General features: G+C 45.1%; 1 long non-coding RNA gene across 4 annotated transcripts in view; it reads right to left on the reverse strand.

Moving 5' to 3' along the window:
* Positions 1-18,572, reverse strand: part of LOC116960984 — a 35,426-nt gene that overhangs the window by 13,180 nt on the left and 3,674 nt on the right. For 3 of the 4 annotated variants that reach the window (XR_004406705.2, XR_004406703.2, XR_004406706.2), the window contains 3 exons: positions 13,404-13,602; positions 3,431-3,502; positions 2,697-2,838 (listed from right to left, as the gene is read on the reverse strand). This is a non-coding gene — a long non-coding RNA (uncharacterized LOC116960984). The remainder of the gene's footprint in view (positions 1-2,696; positions 2,839-3,430; positions 3,503-13,403; positions 13,603-18,572) is intronic. The other variant, XR_004406704.2, reaches the window with a different exon arrangement.

The raw sequence follows: 18,572 nt of genomic DNA on the forward strand, positions 1-18,572 counted from the left end.
ATGTCTAAGTTACACTATCAGTGTACCTCTAGCTGTACTACCTGCCATAGGTGAGCCAACAGCAGATTAAAGAAGGAATAAAGAGTGAAGCAATATCGTCCAGCCATGTCCAGGTGGCCGATGTTATACTCTTAGTTTTCCAAAAATAGTTCTCTGGAGTCCCAGCACAATACTCCAAACACTACATTTCTTTCATAAGAGAGACAAATCTAAAGGCTGCCTTCCACACGTGAAGGATTTAAAATAATACCTCCTAGTAAAGCCCTCAAGTGTGAAAACCTCAAGTATTTAAGTAGAACATAGTCTTCACAGATTCCTCCTCTGCTCAGAAGGAGCTTGAGACTTCAGTTGCCATGCAGTCACACCTTGCTCCCCTCACCACAGGGGAAATCCCACCAAATCCGGCTGCATTATCAGCCCAGCGGGAAGCATGAATCTCACAGGAAAGGCTATTCTAGTGATGTTTCCAGGACAATTTTGCAAATCAGCGACACTTTTGGACCAAAGCCAAGGCAGAACCGGCCAGCACCTCCAAGAAGGCGGCAAAGTGGAAAATCTCCTCCAAAATGGTAGAAAAAATAAAAGATAGACACTTTTTCTGAAGTTTCAGTTAATGATGAAAGCGATGGGAAGTTTTCCCTTCTCCCTAAAATGCTGCATTTCTTTTGGCAGTGGGGAAAAACCAATCCTCTCTCCATCATACATGCGTATAATTTTCCCACTACTGAAGTGACAGAGTTTGCAAAAATTGAAAAGGAAAAAAAATGTCTGCCACCAGAGTCATGATTTTTAGCAAGTATTTTTAGTATTCACAATGAACAGGGAATATCAAAGCAAGCAACTCCGCTTCATACTGTTGACACTTCTTCAGGAAACAACCATCAGTGCCACAAGGACATTTTCAGTTATGTTGTGGGGGGTGGGCAGTGAGCTGTAGACAGCAGCAAAATGAACTCTATTCAAATGCTTTGCTGAACCGGTGTCTAAGAGAGGAAATGCTAAGGGAAGCCTGGAGCCAGAGCATTTCCCATGAGACAGTGAATCAAGACCTTCCTCTCTCCTGTGACTCAGTGTCACAGGAGGCAAATCGCTATGACTTCTGGCTGGCTGAAGCTGCAGCCATGGCACTGCAAGCAGGCTGGCTCCTCCGGATGTGTGCATGGAGGCGGAACAGAAGCAGGACCGGAGACCTGCTGGGGAGGCCCCATGTTGCAGCTGCTTCTGTTTCAAAGCCTGGCTAGCATCGGTCTAAGATGTCAAGGGGGTAGCAGGCACCTCTGGCCTGTGCTTCATGCACAAAGAGAAGAAGAGAACAAAATCAAAAGACTCAGAGCAAAGAAATTGCTTCTCTCTGGGAAGAGAAACACATTCTGGGTCACAAAGAACAAGTACACACAAAACATGCAATTACCTGCTGCAGAAAAGGCAGCAGGATCATCTCATTTCATGCAATGCACAAATCCCTTGAGAAAGTGTAGCCTCTCTGCCACTCCATCCTGTTTCAGAGGCTTTCTTTCATGCCTGTGGCTCTCCTTAGCCTCATGACTCTGAATGTCTCCATCCAGGTCTCTATTGTCCATATGCAGAGGAGGGAAACTACTGAAGAGCAAAACAGTTTGTGTGCTTCTGGGAAGCCTAAATTCCTCTCTAGTCACTGAAACACCCCTAACCAATGAGAAATGTTGGTTTCATAAAAGAAAACAGGAGGGGAAAAAAAGGAAGATGGTTTCTAAGGCCAGCCAAGTATTAGAAAGTAAAGTCTTTGCATTCACATGTAACACAAAGTCTCTGTTTCAGTGTGACCACATCAGAGCCTGCAAGGATTACTAACAGCTTCTGCACGGGTTTGCTGCCCACGCCCATTCAGCAGAGGGTACCCACAGCTAAGAGAACACGTGTCGTCTTCTGCTTACTTATTTGGAGCTCTTGTTGGGAAGCTCGAACCCATAATACCAAGAGCAGCTATTTCCAAATACTTCTTAGGTGGTTATTCACACACTTGCAATATTCCATGAGCACTTGTTATTGTTGATTAACCTTAGCAAGCACTGTTTGTGAAGCAAAGGTGAAGGAATGGTGGAAAAACAAGAAGTTCACATCCCACATTAAAACAGGCCCCACTGTTGTGTAGCACGGCCGAAGCCAGCCTCTTCCTAAAAGCTTCCAGGGACAGATGCCACAAGCTCCTCAGGCAACCTACCCATCACTTCCTAATCCTTAACTACTTTACAAAGGCTTCCCTCTCCAAAGTTTCATGCTGTATCAGCCATAACAGCCTGCCTGAAAGCAGGGAGATGTGAAACATGAGAAACAAACAACACACTTTTGCAAGGAAACCCTGAAATTTCAATCCACCTCATGCAGTTAGCTCGAAGAACAAGAGATCAAACCCTAGCTCTAGCGAGAAGTGCGGGACTCTGGCAATGAGTTTAAGAGCTGCCTCAGGTACTGTGCTGAGGAGGTGCTGCAATCTTAACCCCAGGATGGAGAGAGAACAAACCGGATTAAAAAAATCCAGACTGAAGCCCACTCCTCATCCATGATGAAAAATAAAGCCATGAAGGACTGTTAGTTAAGACTTCATCAATTCTCACTGCAGGGCCAGCTTCTGTGAACAGCCCTCGAACACACACTAGACACTCCTTGTTTTCCTCTCTCTCACTTCAGGAGTCCCCCTCCAGCTGTGAGCTACCCACCTGCTTGTGTGCTTTCACGTAGACAGTTTCAGCAGTGGCAAACCATGCCGCATGGATTGAAAGCATGGTCTCTACTTCTTCACTCACCAGGGAGGACAGGACTGCTGTGAATTGCAGAAATTCAGGGATCCCAGGGACCCACCTGTGAAGGGAAGAAGAGGCACCAGGAGCGAGTCAACCAGAGTGGCCGGTTTAATCTAAGAGCTGTCAGAAGGGCTGGTCTTGATTCCACTGTTACCCTGTACACTGATGTTTCTGGCACTGGAGATGCTTCCTGAGCCAATTCAGTTCACTGAACTGGCAGAAAACTAACAGAACAAAAAAATCACTGCAGCAGTGATGAGCTCAGCTGTCTTCTCTGACTGCATTCACCAAGTGCGTGCAAGACTATTGCAATGATGTGCCAAAACCAGATATTTTGAGTTGAAGAAGCACTGGGCACTGACTCTTGAGAAACTCATTTTGTGTACACTGAACTGACTTTGCAGGGGCCATGTGCCACTAGCCCACCAAAGGACATCTGACAGTCTCTGCAGCTTTTCCCAGCTTTCCCCTTATCTATTTTAAGATTTTATGTGATTTAGAACAATCTCTTTCTACCTGTGCATTCCTAGCACAAAAGGATCCCATCTCTGATGGGAGGGCTTTGCACATCACAACTAACAGCAGCAGCAGCAAAAGCCCTGCCCTCCACTGAAAAGCCCCATCTCTAGGTAAAAGCGATCAATTCCTACCTCACTGCTGGAGTAAGATATTTTCTTCCTCCCACATGAGATAGTCAGCAGGATCTGTGCAAGTCATGCTTCCTGCAAGGCAAAGCAGCAGCAGGTAAGGCCAGTGTATGTTCCCTACAAGGAAGAGTCTAACCCTCCCTTGCTCACGCACTGGGAAATACCGCAGCCACCCTAAAGGGTGGAGAGAGATAGTGCTGTGAAGCAGCACAAGAAGATAACGAAGAAACCCAAGAAATATATGGATTTATGTTATTCAGGCTTGAGTTCTTAGAAATTTTTTTTTTTTTCTGGTCTGCAGCAGCATGAAACATCCTTCAGATGACAGCAGCATTTCTAACACACTACAGCGCCATTCGCAGTGCTTGGAAAGAATTGGCAGAGTGAGTCCTGCCTGCTTCCAGCTTCTGCAAGGCACCTCTCACCCTCAGCTGACGCACTGCCCGTCCCACCTGACCATCAAAGAGCTGGGTAATTCATCTGATTTTACAGAAACAGTAAATGTATCACAGAAAAATGTATGGAGCTATTCAAATCCCCAAATACTTCTGGCAATAAAAAGTCTGAGGGTTACAAACACCCAATTCTTTTGAAGAAGCCATTTTAAACTTAACTTGATGTTTTCTGTTGACGAAATTACTTGGAGATAATATATCGCCAGTTGAAAATGGGCAAAATTTGGGCTAAATCTCCTCTTCCTCATTTGCCATCCCTTAAAGGGGGGATTCCTGTCCTTTCTGCCTTATCTTTCAGTTTGTCCACCATATTGGACATCTGTCCTCCCTGTCTCAGCCGGGAAGCTGAGGAGCCCGGGAAGATCAGGCCACGGCTTTCACAGGGCTGGGCCACTTCTAGTTTTTATCAGCTCTGCGCCACTGGGGAAAGGAGTTATTAGCTGCCTTCTAACCTTAGAGAGGAGGCGTCAAAGCTAACTTTCCCCCGCCGAACCTGGCAGATCTTCCAGTAATAGGCAAAGGTTTGTTCACCCTGTGGTTACACCAGTTCACACCACCCATAGCTGATGACTCCGTAGGAGATCACGTTTACTGCTGCAGAGCAAGGCAGCTCCTTACAGTCCTATTCCAAGCAGACAGGAGATAAGGGAGTCAGAAAACCTATCCAGATGTCTTGTGCCATAACTGGGTGTCCCAGGGATTTCTGTACCAAGGCTCCCCAGGTTCGAGCAGCTTTGCACCCTGACAGTAACAATCCATCCTGGTCACTCAGAATTTTGTCACCTCTGGGAGGATCTTGCAGAGGGGCTTTTCTAACAAGATCTGCACTTTCACTGCAACGTGGTGTGAAGAAGTAATTAGATCTCCTTTCCTACCTACTGCTTATTTCCACAAATTAAAAAAAAAAAAAATCTGTAAGTTAGTATCTTTGAGCTCTCTTCCACTTTCCCAAATCTGGCTACAATCTGCATGCGGGCAGTATTTTTTCACAAGCCAGATTCAAAAGGGCAGTGGGTGGGTGTTTCTGCTCACACACCTGTGAAGGCAACTGAAAGAAGTGATGAAAAGCCATAGCAAGCATCAGACTCTGCTCCCAACACTCCTCCCAAAACTTTCATTGAGAGGTAAAAATCACACCTCGACTCCCAAACCAGTACTGATCCATTAGGCCCTACTTGTCCCTGACCTCTGGATGAAAAGCATTTCTGGGTAAAAACAAGGATGCTGCTAAGTCTTCTGTACAGTTTCATGTTAAAATGAGGAAGGCAGCCCAAGGTCCTTGGCACAGCTGGAAGTCACCGCAGTATTACTTCAGCCAGTCAGTACAATTCCAATGACAGGCTAGCATAAAAGCTAAATAAGGAAGCTGAATCAAACCTGCGATGCTCCCAAAAGATATCATGAAGCTTGATTAAAAAAAAAAGTGCTTTACTCCTTTCTGTAGTTATTTTTAATCTAGGGTGGACTGTGTCATCCTGGAACCGAGTCAAATGAAAATGAGAGATTTAAAGCACTTCACTCTCCCCCTGCTGCCCCTCTGCTCTGCGTCAGTCATCACTTCTTGGTTTGTAAATGCTTAGCGGGATTTGCACAGGGCCAGGCAAATCAGGCTCCTCCATTTACTGCTATACAACAAATATATTCCGGTAACAGGCTGTTCTCCTGCCAATGCCTTCTGTTTTCCAACTCATTTAATTTTCTTTAGTGACTTTCTTTCAGACAAGTGGATAACCAGAGCCTTGGGTCGACTCCATGTGGATTCTGCCTCTCAGCAGTGCCAGCTATTTCTTTGCAGAAATCCTGCTCGTGTAGGAAGCAGGTACAAAATCTCTTCTCACTATGCTGGACCCAGTTTATTTGCTCCTGGTTTCCACTCCCTTTCTACCATCAGTCAGCCCACAAATCACCGACTGCTGCTCTGCCCAGGGCTCTCCCCAGCTGCCTCCCTTTCCTGCCAGGCTCTCCCAAGCCAACAGCCAAGGAAACCTGTCCACACCTATGCAGGCTGGGGCTGTGCCTTTGTTTTGGGCAGTGACGTGTGCTTGGGGTGGAGGCCACCATTGTTTCAGCTCCCTGATTCCACAAAGGAGCATTAATAATTTCTTACAACTGTAGTAAATGAAGGGTGGCAGTTACACCCAACCTATAACATTATATATCATTGTTTTTCCTATTACCCGTCAAAAAGGGGGTTTCTTTCTTTTGCCGTGGGAAGGTAGCTGAGATTGCAATGTCACCTAGGCAGCAGCCACTAACTTTAACAGGATTTGTCAAACACATGGACAGTATTGATGCACAGACAGGGTCACCCTGCCCTGAGCCAGGCATAAGAGCTCCAGGGACCATTTGGAGCAGAAATCAGAGCTGGGGTCCTTCTCTCACATGCCCTCATAAGGAAGGGATGCAGTGGATAATGCAGCTGCCAGCTGTGATGTTCAGACAAAGCAGTTTGACAGCACTAACAGAAAAATAGAACTGTGCTGTGGAAAGCAGATGCTTTTTCACAAAAATGAAGTGACTTTCATTTAGCCCATGAAAGGTATTTTTTGCAGAGAAATTGCACAAGAGCCAGTCTGAAATCCTCTAATTTGTTTCAAGAGGTACCCAGATCTTCAGGTGCTCTTTGACTTGGAAGAGTGCAATCACACACCAACACTTGGCTTCTTTCAAGGATCGTATAAAGAATAGAAAATGGTAGGAAACATCCCCCTTCCCCCACCTTGTATAGCATAAAGGTTGTGTACAAGAACTAAAACATTACAGCCAGAAGCCTTATTCTGCAGAAGATAATCTAATTTTTCATATTCAGTGTAACAGTAAACCCATCCTCCCAAAACTCATCTGTGCCAAGGCTTGTGAACTTAGAGTGAAATTATCTCCAGCAGAAAAGTTTTACTGCCCCAGCAAAAAGTGAGAAGTAGTGGAACACACAAACAGAATGACCCAAGTGGTGAAAAGTAGGAGGAGGGAGTTTAGACACATCCCATCTTGATATGCAATGTTTCAGTAACCAGGGTGAGGAAATTGATTTTCCTTTTAAGCAAGGGTAGGCCAGATCCTTGGTCAGAATAAATCAGTGCTGCCCTGCTGAAATCAATGGATTGTTGCTGATTCACAGCAGCTGAGAGTCTGGCATGTGGTTTTCTCATGACAATATCACAGGAACTTAATTCTAAATTAAAATTTTGTGGAGATGTTATTTTGGTACAATACCATTAAATACTAAATATGCCAAAATTGAACTGAACTAAAATTAACCTAAAATGAGAGAGAGTAAAGGGAATGCCTCTCTACTGTAATGTAGACTCAGAGGCTAGAAAGAATCACAGGACAATTTGATTAAATCCCTTGAAGCATTCTCACTGACTAATTAGTCTCTTCATTCTGGAACAAGGCCATTGGTGGTGTGAAGGTTTCAGGGTTTAACACATTTCCTCATGCTCACTAAGAGCTCAACTAACTCCTGAAGCCAAAAGCACCAAGGATACATAGAATGGCTAGACGACTGGCATGAAAGGTGACTTGTAATGGCCATCCTCTCTCGCTAGCCCCCAACAGCACAGGTGGCCCAGAGGGGCCTGTGGCCACACTGGGCTTGAAGCCGGCAAGTCTTGCACCGCACCCGACTGCCAACTAAACTGCTGCAACCAGCTGAGAGAAACTAAAGGATGTTCTTCAGCTGCAGATGTGGAATCAGCACCCTGGGAACCCCTTAAGCACCACAGCAAACAGGCAGGAGAGAAGCACACCCCATTGCAACCACTTGTGCAACTCTGTCTCATTTAGTCACACGGTGGACGTGAGCAGGACTATTGCAGCCACACACCAAGTAGGGAATGATGGCCTTCACACAGAGCACCCCCAGGCACTCTCCTCCTACATCTGTCCTCCCCACTATGACAGTGGCCTATCTATCAGCCTCGCCCTGTCTGGTCAGACCCCACTTCCCCCTGATCCCGAGTAACCAGGCCTCCAGCGAGTGCTCAGCCTCTTTCAAGATCAGCAAGGATGATGCTAATTCACTGCTAAAGTGGGTGGCAGTCTTTATTATGTTTCAGGCCTGAGAAATCTCACCAGTGTACTGAGAACCACAGGGCTCCTTCCTAATTACACAGCAGAGGACCGCATGATTCATGTCAGCAGCTCCTCGGCCCCCTCACCTCAATCTTTGCTGGTGTGACACAACAAATCCGAGTGGAAGTGATTAGCAGGTTGCAACCGCAGCCGCCTGCTCCCCAGCACTATTAGCAAATAAGGCGCCATGAATGAGCCGTCGGATGGTAGTCAGAGGCCTGTTGAATCACGCTCTTCTGCATTGCAACATCGGAAGTTGCACTTTAAAACCGATCGCCTGGGTTGCTCTCAGATTTCCCAATGAAGGCTGGAGGAGAATGGAGAGACCAGGCTGAGAACATTATATATGCATTTTTAAATTCCCAGGGGACGTTTGAAACTCAGAACTACCTCTGAGGCCTTTTGTTTTTGTTTTTCCCTTCCCTCCTCTATTTCCTTTTGGTCTGATTAACTTTGGTGACCGGCTTGCACAACTTTATCAGGTTGGGCCTGATGAATCATTCATCTTCAGCAAGCAACAGTGAGAGACTGCAGGCCAGGCAGGGTCTGTGTTTCAGTAACCAAAACCAGAAAAAAAAAAAAAAACAAAAACAAAAACAAAAAACACCCCATCAAGAGAGAGGGAATGGGGGCAGGGAAAAATAGACAGTGGGCCAACAGCACTCATGGACAGCTTTCTGATGTCTGGTCTCAGACAACTAGCAGCACATTCATTTGTAAGACTGCCAGACCTCCTAGGAAACCTAAAAGGCTGATGTTATTTATAAAGCTAGATGTAGCTATACTGTGTGCAAGACTGGCTCATTGTATTTATAGGTACCTGTCCCATTCACCCACTTCAGGACCCTCATTCCCATAAATTTACAAAGCTCACAGGATCTGTCTTCAAGAACTAAGGTACCTGTCCTTTCTGAGCCGGGCTATTTGAAAGTGTCTATCACTGCTGCAGGGCTCAGAAGCATGTACAAATAAATATATACCCGAAAGCCCCACATTTCTGTCAATGCACAGGAAGCCAGATTCAAGAATTAGTCTTCCAACGTGGAAAGCACCAGATTTTGCATTTCATTTGTTAAAAGCTCACAGTAAATCTTAACCACAGAAGTTTGATTTAAAGATGGTTTAAAACTGTCATCTGGCTTCAGGAGAGAAGATGTATCAAGTCAGTTCAATCAATTCTGGCAGCATGGACTCCCAGCCCCCCTTAAGAAGTTAAAAACAAAATAAAAATCAACCCTTCTAGGTTTTATGCCTGAACTTCAAACAATCTGTGCATAAATCCAAATCAGAGCTTGGCTGGTCAGACGTGAAGTGCTTTGCAAACACAGCCCTTTAGTGAAACTGGGGACGTGGGCAAGCAAAGGCAGCTTCCAACAAATTGCACTGGGGACAAGAAAAGCAGGAGATTTGGCCTTTCCAGTTTGTGGGTGTTCGCACATAAACACAAGAGAGCTTTTCTATTTTGGAGGTGAAAGACTTATTTCTCAACAAAACCAGTAAAAATGGTACATACAGCTTTTACCTCCCACAGATAAAAAACAGGCAAGATTTCACTCTTGAGACCAGCTGGGCTCACTCCTGTCAACCAGAAGCCTTGTCCAAATGCAGATGCAGGAATTAAGGCAAACTGCTGCTTCCAGTTTCCCGTATGCTACCAAACTTTCAAGCAGAACCATGCTCTACCAGTCCAAATCCCAGATTTCTTAGGTTCTTCAATTTGTGCTATGATTTTGGGCACTGGTTACCGACTGCTAAATCAGATCTAAAAACCTCATGCATTTGTCCAGGCCTGGCTCTCGAATAGCCACACAGTCATGGCAAGAAGCATTTTGGCTCACTGCAAGTTGCAACAGTGGGCAGGTGTTGAGAGGAGTCTAAAAGAGCCCCCTTGGAGACAGAAACTTTCACAATCCAAGGGCAGATACCATTTTTCCTGCTTAATCTCTTGGAAGGATTTTGTCTCCATCAGTCATGAATTAAAAGTCATCCAGAGAAAAATATTTGACTTTTGCAATGTATTTCAGGGACTGATTATTTAACATTTGATGTGGCATAAATTCAAACCCTTTAAAAAAAAAAAAAAAAGACAAAAAAAGAAAAGGGCTCCTATAGCTTCAAGCATACCCAAACCCACATATCTAGAGGGAAAGAGGCTGAAGATCAGTGGGGCAGGATCTGGAGACAGAAGCTTTCACATCTTAGCTTGAGTACTACAGGCCGTACTACAGTGAGCAAGTGTCTCTGTATACAAGAGGTAGCCACAAAAATTCTAACCAAAATTTAAATTTCTCTGTTAAAAGTCATCATCCACATAACACAGCATTTGCTAACAAATAATCATCTCAAAAGATCCCCAACCAGTTCTACTAGGAACCTAAACAATGCAGGTTTGGGTTAAGGGTATGAGAGAGATGAAGCAAAGCTGACTTAAGGTGCTTGCACAGTAGCTAAGCTGAGTGAAATGCAATAAATACAGAGCAAACCCGTTATTTCCCTAGCTGTTGAACACAATATTTGCAAGCAATTACACTGGCTGCAGCAGTTTAACATGCAGGAGAACAGTCAAGATTTTTTGTGCATTATTTGTACATCTAGTTATGAAAGTTCAGGCCATAAACTGAAAAGGCAGATGGATTTTAAAAATAATTTCATGCCTTAAGACATCCATTTCAGAGACAAATAGAAACAGATAAATGCATTTAGGCTCTTTTCTCTATGGTCTTCCATCTCAGTCATTTGTTCCTCTGCTAGGTTTAACAGCAACTCACAGTTTCCTCCTGTACGATGCATCACAGATTTTCCTTGGTCACTTCTGCCTTATAATCCATAACCAAGGATGAACTGCAGCATGTTCTTTAAAAGCCCTCCAGTCTCACTGTAAAGTAGTGAGGAATCCATGTTCTCTGGTAGGTTAAGGCCACTATCAGTTGACCTCAGCGAAATGAAAAGCCACCATGTGTCCTAGGAGAATGATAAGGTAACAGCCCCTCTGGGAAAGGATGAAGAAAAAGTCCACGCAGCAGTTATTTTGTTAACCTAACCTGACCATCTCTCAGGTGCCTTAGAGGGTACCTGAGAGTTTCTCTAGTAAGAGACAGGATCATGCTGTACGCTCAGCTGACTGGTAACAAGGTGAGTACTGCACACCCAACAGCCCAAAGCTCAGATTTAGTTGAGGTAAATAGTGGCCTACAGCCACCATTACCTGAAGGCTGATCAATGACCTGACAGCCATGGTGAAGCTCCTGGAAGACAGTCATAACTTCCTCATGTCAGCAACAAATCAAGCCTGGAAGCTAAGCAGCCCTCTCTATCTAAGAGGAGCACATACATGGTGCGGGTATGGGTACTATGTTGATGCAGTGTGGGGGGTCAGAACTCAGGGACACAGGATCCTTAGGATGCCTGATCTCTAGGTATTCCCCTGACCTCCTGCTCACATGCTTTTAGGGAGCTGGAGACCAGGCTACAGCAAACACCAGATGTCTCGTGTCTCCTCACCATCTCCAGATCTTCTCTGGTACCCCCAAAGTTCAACTTCTGGCACCCCCAAAGTTCAACTTCTTGTCTCCAAAGCAAGCACAGATTTTCTGAGAATACTCTTTCAAGTGGAAACCTTCTTCTCTCCCTGCTACCACCATCCATGAAGCAATGCTAAACAGTCTCTGCAGTCTGCTAATATGGATGTATCAGGGCTCACTTTGTGGGAAGACTTTTGACATCTTCACCAGGACACCTTATTTTTCAGTTCTGAAGTGCTACAAGAAGAGACATCTCAAGAAAAATAAGGCCTGGAGAGAAGCTTACTCCCTAGCTTCTGACCAACACTGAGCTCTGATGAAGGTAAAACTAAAACACTAGAAACAAACACTTCCAATTTCTGGAGTCTGGGGAAGAGAAAGAAAAGAGATAGACCTTGAAGGAGGTGGGGACTGAGATACCACCTTCTCTCTCCCCCTGTGGCATCTATCCATAAATTTCTCTGTCAGGGTCCCAGCAACAGAGCTGAGCAATGGATGACAGAGACAGTAGCTCTCCAAGCCTTTTTGGGAATATCCCACAGAGTCTGAAAGCAGCATTTACAATGCTGTTTTGCAATTGGGAGAAGAATCACAGTACAATCCAGTAGTCAAGGAAAGCAGTCAAATTCATAGAATATTTTTTAACCCATAATAAATAATAGTTTCCTAAACTTTATTGCAGTCACAAAGTCAGAACAAAATTTGATAAAAAAATACAATTATTCCGCGCAGGAAATTTTAAAAAATGTCACTAAATCCTCAGGGGAAAAACAGTGAGTGTCTTTTTAATGAAAACCAAGCTTACGGATTGCTAATTTTTAAAGCAGCCTGGTAAATGTTTTTATTTTCCAACAAGAAAAATAAATACTGGAACGGACACATGGTCCTTTTCCTTCCATTGCTCCAAACCTCCCCATTTTTCAAAGCTGAATAAAGGATGCCTGTCCTCTGATTTTAAAACCAGTAACTGGTTCCCAAATGTACTGTGAGCAAGAGGTGGGTAGGTCAGGGGAGGAAATCCAGGAGACCCTGATGTACACTGGGGATTGCAATGAACGGACAACAAGAAGCAGAACCTGCTCCTGACAAACTAGATTGGGAAAGTGCCTGGAGATGGAGTTTATCATGCCACAACCTGAACCTCCTGAAGCAATTCACACACCCATGTCTCTACATGAAAGCAATGAGATGGGAAGGAAGCACAGTTAGGGTTTGGCACTGCTCGAGCCCCATGCAATTACAGGCAAGAGTAAACATCTTATTCAAGGATGAGCAACCATCCCTCAAGGGAAAACCCTGGGGCTTCCAGCCCTCCCAAGAAGGTCACAAATGGGTACAGAAAACAAGAGGAGACTTGCACAAAGGGAAGAAACTAAACCTCACTGCCCATGAGTGAGGAACTGAACAGACAGGTCCATGTGCTCCAGCACTGGGCACAGATTTCAGAGAAAACACATGGAAATCTGTGGCGTCAGTCACTTGAATCTTTTGTTTCTGAAACTCCAAGGACATTATTTAGTCTTTCTTCCCAATACAGCAATTGCCATAAAATCTCCAGCTTGGCAGAAGCACCTAATTTAGTGGTCCCGATAAAAGTCTTTCCTCCATGGCAGGAAAAGAGGCCATCATGAAGTAGGCAGCGGAGATGTTCCTTATGGAGTCAAGGGATCCTCAAATCGTACCCAAACTCTGGTCAATCCTCCCTAAACATACCTACGTGCCCATCACACAAGCTTCAACATCTCCAAATCAAGCCATGGCTTGAAAGAATAGTCTTTAAAACCATTTTCTACCTTCAGTGCCATCTGGTTAGCACAGCCAAGTTTACAGCCTTTCCAGATGCCATTTCCCATTCATTAAGGCCCAACAAGGCATGAGCTGTACAGTGTCTGACCCAAGAAATTAATACTCTAAAGACCTACTTACTGGTAGCTATTGAGAGCACTTCTGCAGAGCTGTGGAGACTCTCCGGAGACAAGCATATGCACTTCTCTGTAGTCACATCCCTGCCACTGTCCCACACAATTGGGCAACTCTCAGCAGGCTCAGAAGTCTTTCCTCCATGGAGGAAGAGGGGGAATAGTGAAGTTGGCAGCAGAGCTGTTTCTCACAGATGCAGGGGATCCTGAAAATATACCCAAAATCTGGTCAATCTTCCCTTGATGCACGTACATGTCCATCACACAAGCTTCAACAGACACCTCAAGAACTAAGACAGGTAACATATGTCAGCACACAACATCTAGGTACCAAGGGCCTGAGGAAAAGTCCATTGAACTCCTTCAGTGGGCTCAGGAGGGGACAACTGACACCTCATTTGTTGCCATAAGTATTTGTTTCTCAGATGCCAGGGCTGGGCCAGTCGATGCTAGCTAATTAATTTCCCTGAAAAGAAACCATCTGGCTGCACAGTAACTACTCTTCCTGCCTGGGCTCAGAAGCCCACATGGCAGATCATGGAGAGACCATATCAAATGAGCATACGGTAACGACATACTCTTTGCTGCTGCTATACAGCTCAAGTAACTGCTTAGGAAGTCCAGGCAGCCACCCAGCCTGCAGACACTTCCTTTTTTTGCTCAATCTCTTGCTGTATGGAGAGACCCTCGCCCCAATGTACAGCTGGCAGCAAGGGGCCTCACAGGCACAGTAGTCTGAGCCAGAGCGGGGTCTCTCTGGCAAGGAGGCCAGAGCAAGCCCTTTCCACCACACTCCCCTGCCTGCAGCCTGGGGGCCAGCAAGCTTATGCATCTCTGGTCAAAAAGAGCAGGGCTGACAGCATTGAGGTGAACAGGGGCAGCCCAGCTGCCTCCCAGCCCACCTACTTGTGCTAATCCTTGTCTGTGAACAGTGATTTCTCTTCCTCTGCTGGTTTCCCGGACTCTTGAGGAAGAGGAAGAGGAAGAGGGACCTTCCTGTTTTGCAGGACCACAGTTTGACAGAAGCATCTGCAGCCTTCACAGCTCTGGGATGGCAGTCACAGGTCCTTGGCTCTGCTCCTGCATGGCCAAAGTCACACAGAATCCCCAAGCCAAGGGGCAGCCCCATGATCAGGCTCACAAGTGTGACAGATAATTACCAGTCACCACTCCAGATGCTCTCTGCTCTCCCACCACTACTATGGGCAGAGGCAGGAAAAATGGTGGAGAAAACAAGCCTCTCCTGTGAACAGCCCAGGTAAATTGAATCAGCAACAAATTTTGGAGGATGTTCTGACTGGTGGCCACTGAGGGCCTTCAGAAATGCTACTGCACCCCTTATTTTGCTGGATATACTCATACATACAAATGCTTTACATATTGGTCATACAAGCAACATTTCAGGGTTCAATCAAGCCTGTCGTTCATTAATAATATGGCATTCAGCGTAAGCTCTTCACAGACTAACCTAAGCAGGCTCAGAGTTATTCTTTATTGATTTTTTTTTTTCATTACTAATGATGACAAAAACAAAGTAAGGATACTAAAAACCCAACACATGTAAACTACAAAAATTCCCTGAATGAACCAGAGATCATACTCCACCAAAATCCAGTAAGATAAAATAGAGCTACAATTCAGGGACTACATGCTTCCCCTAGCAGCACCGCATGGGCAGTCCATGCCAGCTGCCTGGACAACCTCATCATGTATTGCTTGCAAAGGTCTTCCCTCAAAACAGGTCTTTCTACAGGGCTCATGTTGCAGCCTGACTGGGATATGAGAGATGAAGAGCCTGCCATGCACTCCCTCCCAATGCCTCCTCCTGTTTAGGGGAGCTGGACATTTCCCTTTGATTTTCACCAGCTGACAGGGTTAAACTCAGCTCAAGGTAGGTAGAATGAGGTAAAGCTTTATCTCAAATATACCACGGTTGCTCAGTTCAGTACAGCTGCAGGAACTGGGAAGAAGTAGAAAATAAAAGGCTTTGTGGCTAATTATGAGTATGCTAACATGGTAAGAAATAAGGCAGCAAGGATGGAAGAGATAATTACTCTATGGGCTGCATTTCCCTTTTGGACAGGAGATAATGAGGTATCTTTTGCTATGTAGAAGAGTCTCCTAGCAGAGCAAAGGCAAAGGCTGGCAAAGGGCAAGCAAGCTAGAGCTGCAGAAACCCACCGCCCCCTCACCAGTGTTGGCCAACAGGGCCAATCTATCCTAGCAATGGGAGGGCAGAAAACAAAATTAACTGACTCTTGGGAAAGAAAGTAGTTTTCTCTTCTCCTTGGGCACTGCCTGGCCACTCCTCTGGATCCCTGACCTGTGCAGCTGCTCCAGGTTCCCACAGTTGTGCCCCGCTTATGGTAGGGCCCTTCACTCTAGGAGTGATGCAGAGGGGACAAGTACATTCTGCTGCACTTCTTGAAGCCCGGGCAGGCAATAATGAGCTGCTCATGCTGCGAAGCCCCAGCAGGCTCCAGGGAAATGCACAGAATTGCACAAAGCTGTTTGGAAAGGGCCACAGCAACACAGCCTGCACCCCAGAGCAGGTTATGCTAAATCCTTTGACTTCAATGAGCAGGGACTGCTCCAGACCTGTCCCTCAGAGAGGGCTGCTTTCCAGTACTCAGGCCCCCAGGAGCACTTACAAGCGCTGCAGCCTTGCAAGGTCTGCAGACTATTCAGTTGCCTATGGAAAAGGCTCAGTGGGGGAACATTAAAATAAAACCCCCAAAACTATGTGAGCAAAATCATCATCAGGTACACAGTTACTCTAGCCAGCAAAGATGGAATGAGCCTCCTTTAGCAGAGAGCGCAGACAGAAAACATTCCTGGTGTGTTGCCTTGCAGGTCTGATTTAGCCCTGGAGCTGACAGGGCAGCGAGATGGAGTTTCCTCTTGTTTATTTACAACTTGAGTCCACCCCAGCACCTCTTCCCCAAGAGCTCCTCTGCTGATCAAGCAAAGTTTCAGCTAATGAGACTATTTTTAGCACCAATTGCTAGGAGAAGCTGAACCTTTTAACAAAGCCTCCTCAACACTGTAACGAGCACATTACTGCTGAGGGGGAAGACAGAAAAAGTCTGGGGGTGGGCCTGTATCTAGGTCAGCATCAATCTCTCTATGTCACCTATAGCCTTGTTTTATGGGAAGCATGAGGATAATAAATGGCGATTATGGAAAGTGGAGAGGAAGAGGCAATCCTGAGAAATTTATAGATAGGAGAGAAATCACATTAATGGGAGGTAATACAGGACTGCAAAACTGTTATAAAAAAAGCATTAGAAGAGCTCTGTAATTTGGGTTATTAGAAACAACTACACCAGGCTTTTTTTCCCTTTTTGGGTGCGTGTCACTGTGATGGATGTCACTTTCGATGGTGATAATAACAGTAAAATATCCATATTAAAGCTGAGTACATTAACTTTTATATTGGTGTAATTCACTGCGTTATGAGTTCCCATCATTCAAGAGTTAAAGACAAAATGGTCTTCCTTACGATGTCGATAACCATGCACACACTTTACAGGAAGAAGTATTTCTTTAAATATCTATTATATGTTAAATAATTCTTTTAACTTGCCATTACTCTTGTCAGAAGAGACAAGGAGCAGGAGAAATGGGCAAGCTATTCATATTGCTAACATATATAATGACCTGGATTTGCCATTGCTCTGTATCTGGTGAAGTCATTCACTGCTGCTTTTCTGGATTCACATTCAAGAGACAATTTGGTACAGGGAAAGGGGCAGAATGGATTGGACAGTAGCTACTATTTCTTAAAAATTACACATCATCGATATGGTATTGAAGCTACCATTAAGCATCACTCACTCACCAAAAGAAAGGGAAAAAAAAAAAAAAAAGGATTATCCAGTAGAGAAGCAGCTTGCAGCACCACGCTGATTTACAGTGCGGTTTGATAACAGGAAGGTGGAGTCCCTATCTCTCAAAGCTGAAACAATGCTGTACCTGCTACAGCATTACAGCCATGTGCACTTTAGGTGTTTACAGTTATAAATAGAACAAGTCAAGCCTCAACTTGCTTCTATCTGTTCTCCATTACAAAAACTAAATGACTGCTAAAGGAACAACAAACTTGGTTGTTCCCAGGCTGTAAGTAGAAATCCCAGTGGCACCAACACAAGCACTAGGTCAGGCTTAGGCTCCACAAGGAAGCAGGGTGGAAGTTGGCTGATGGCAGAGCCTCTGGCCCCAGCATCAAGAGAGCTACTTACTGTCTGCTCTCAGGTGCATCCCCAAGCACCTCCGTGCCCCCTTGGGCAAGTCACTCCTTTGACTACTCTTTCCAAAAAGTGAATGCCTCCAGCTCAGCACTGTGATTTGACAGGGACAAGCACAATGAGGCTTTGAGGGACTGCAAGCATCATTCCTGCTTCAGGATAAACTAGTATTGAGATGGTATGGAGCTCTAAAGCAAACCAAACTACCCATATCAAGGGCAAAAGCACACTTAGATAATCTACTCCAAAACTGGATGGAAGATGTCTTTATACCACTGTGATTTCAAAAATGGGGTGGGAATCCAGGAGCTGAGATATAGTGAGTTTTAATATTATCTAAAAATCACAAAAGAGGGAAATTTTCCTTATTCCTGCAAGTCAGATCATATATGCAATATGACACAAGCATGTTTAGGTGGGCTCCTGCTTTCACTCCCAGTTGTCTTTTAGCCAAGAACCCATGTCCATAACAGAGATGAGAACTAACAGCTCCCTCCCAGCTGCTACACTGCTGAGGGGCGAGGGGTCTGTAAGGCTCTGGACTTGAAAGTAGTTCTGCTCACATTTAGTTTTGTTTGTGAAATCAATCAGTTCACTTGCCTCCAAAAGGCAGACCTTCCCACCATCTCTCACAGCGTGAACACAAAAAAACCCAGAGTTGTGTGCAGCACAAGGAACAGGCACTGAGAAATGCAATCAGCTCCCCCAAGCTGCACTTTCAAATTGCAAATTACAGAATAGCTTCGATGTTAAGAAAGGATTAAACGACTCTGGTTTGTTTCCAAAACAAAACACTGCAGTGTGGCATTACTGAATGCCATCCCATCCAAATGGAATTGGATACTTCATTCAAGCCCAAACATTTTTCTTCCATGTGTTCAGCTGCTTAATTGAGGATTCAACTGTTTATGCCTACTATGTGCTGGTTT

This window comes from Tyto alba, unplaced genomic scaffold (genome assembly GCF_018691265.1).
Source record: "Tyto alba isolate M040663 unplaced genomic scaffold, T.alba_DEE_v4.0 Super-Scaffold_3, whole genome shotgun sequence".
Classification (NCBI taxonomy): domain Eukaryota; kingdom Metazoa; phylum Chordata; class Aves; order Strigiformes; family Tytonidae; genus Tyto; species Tyto alba.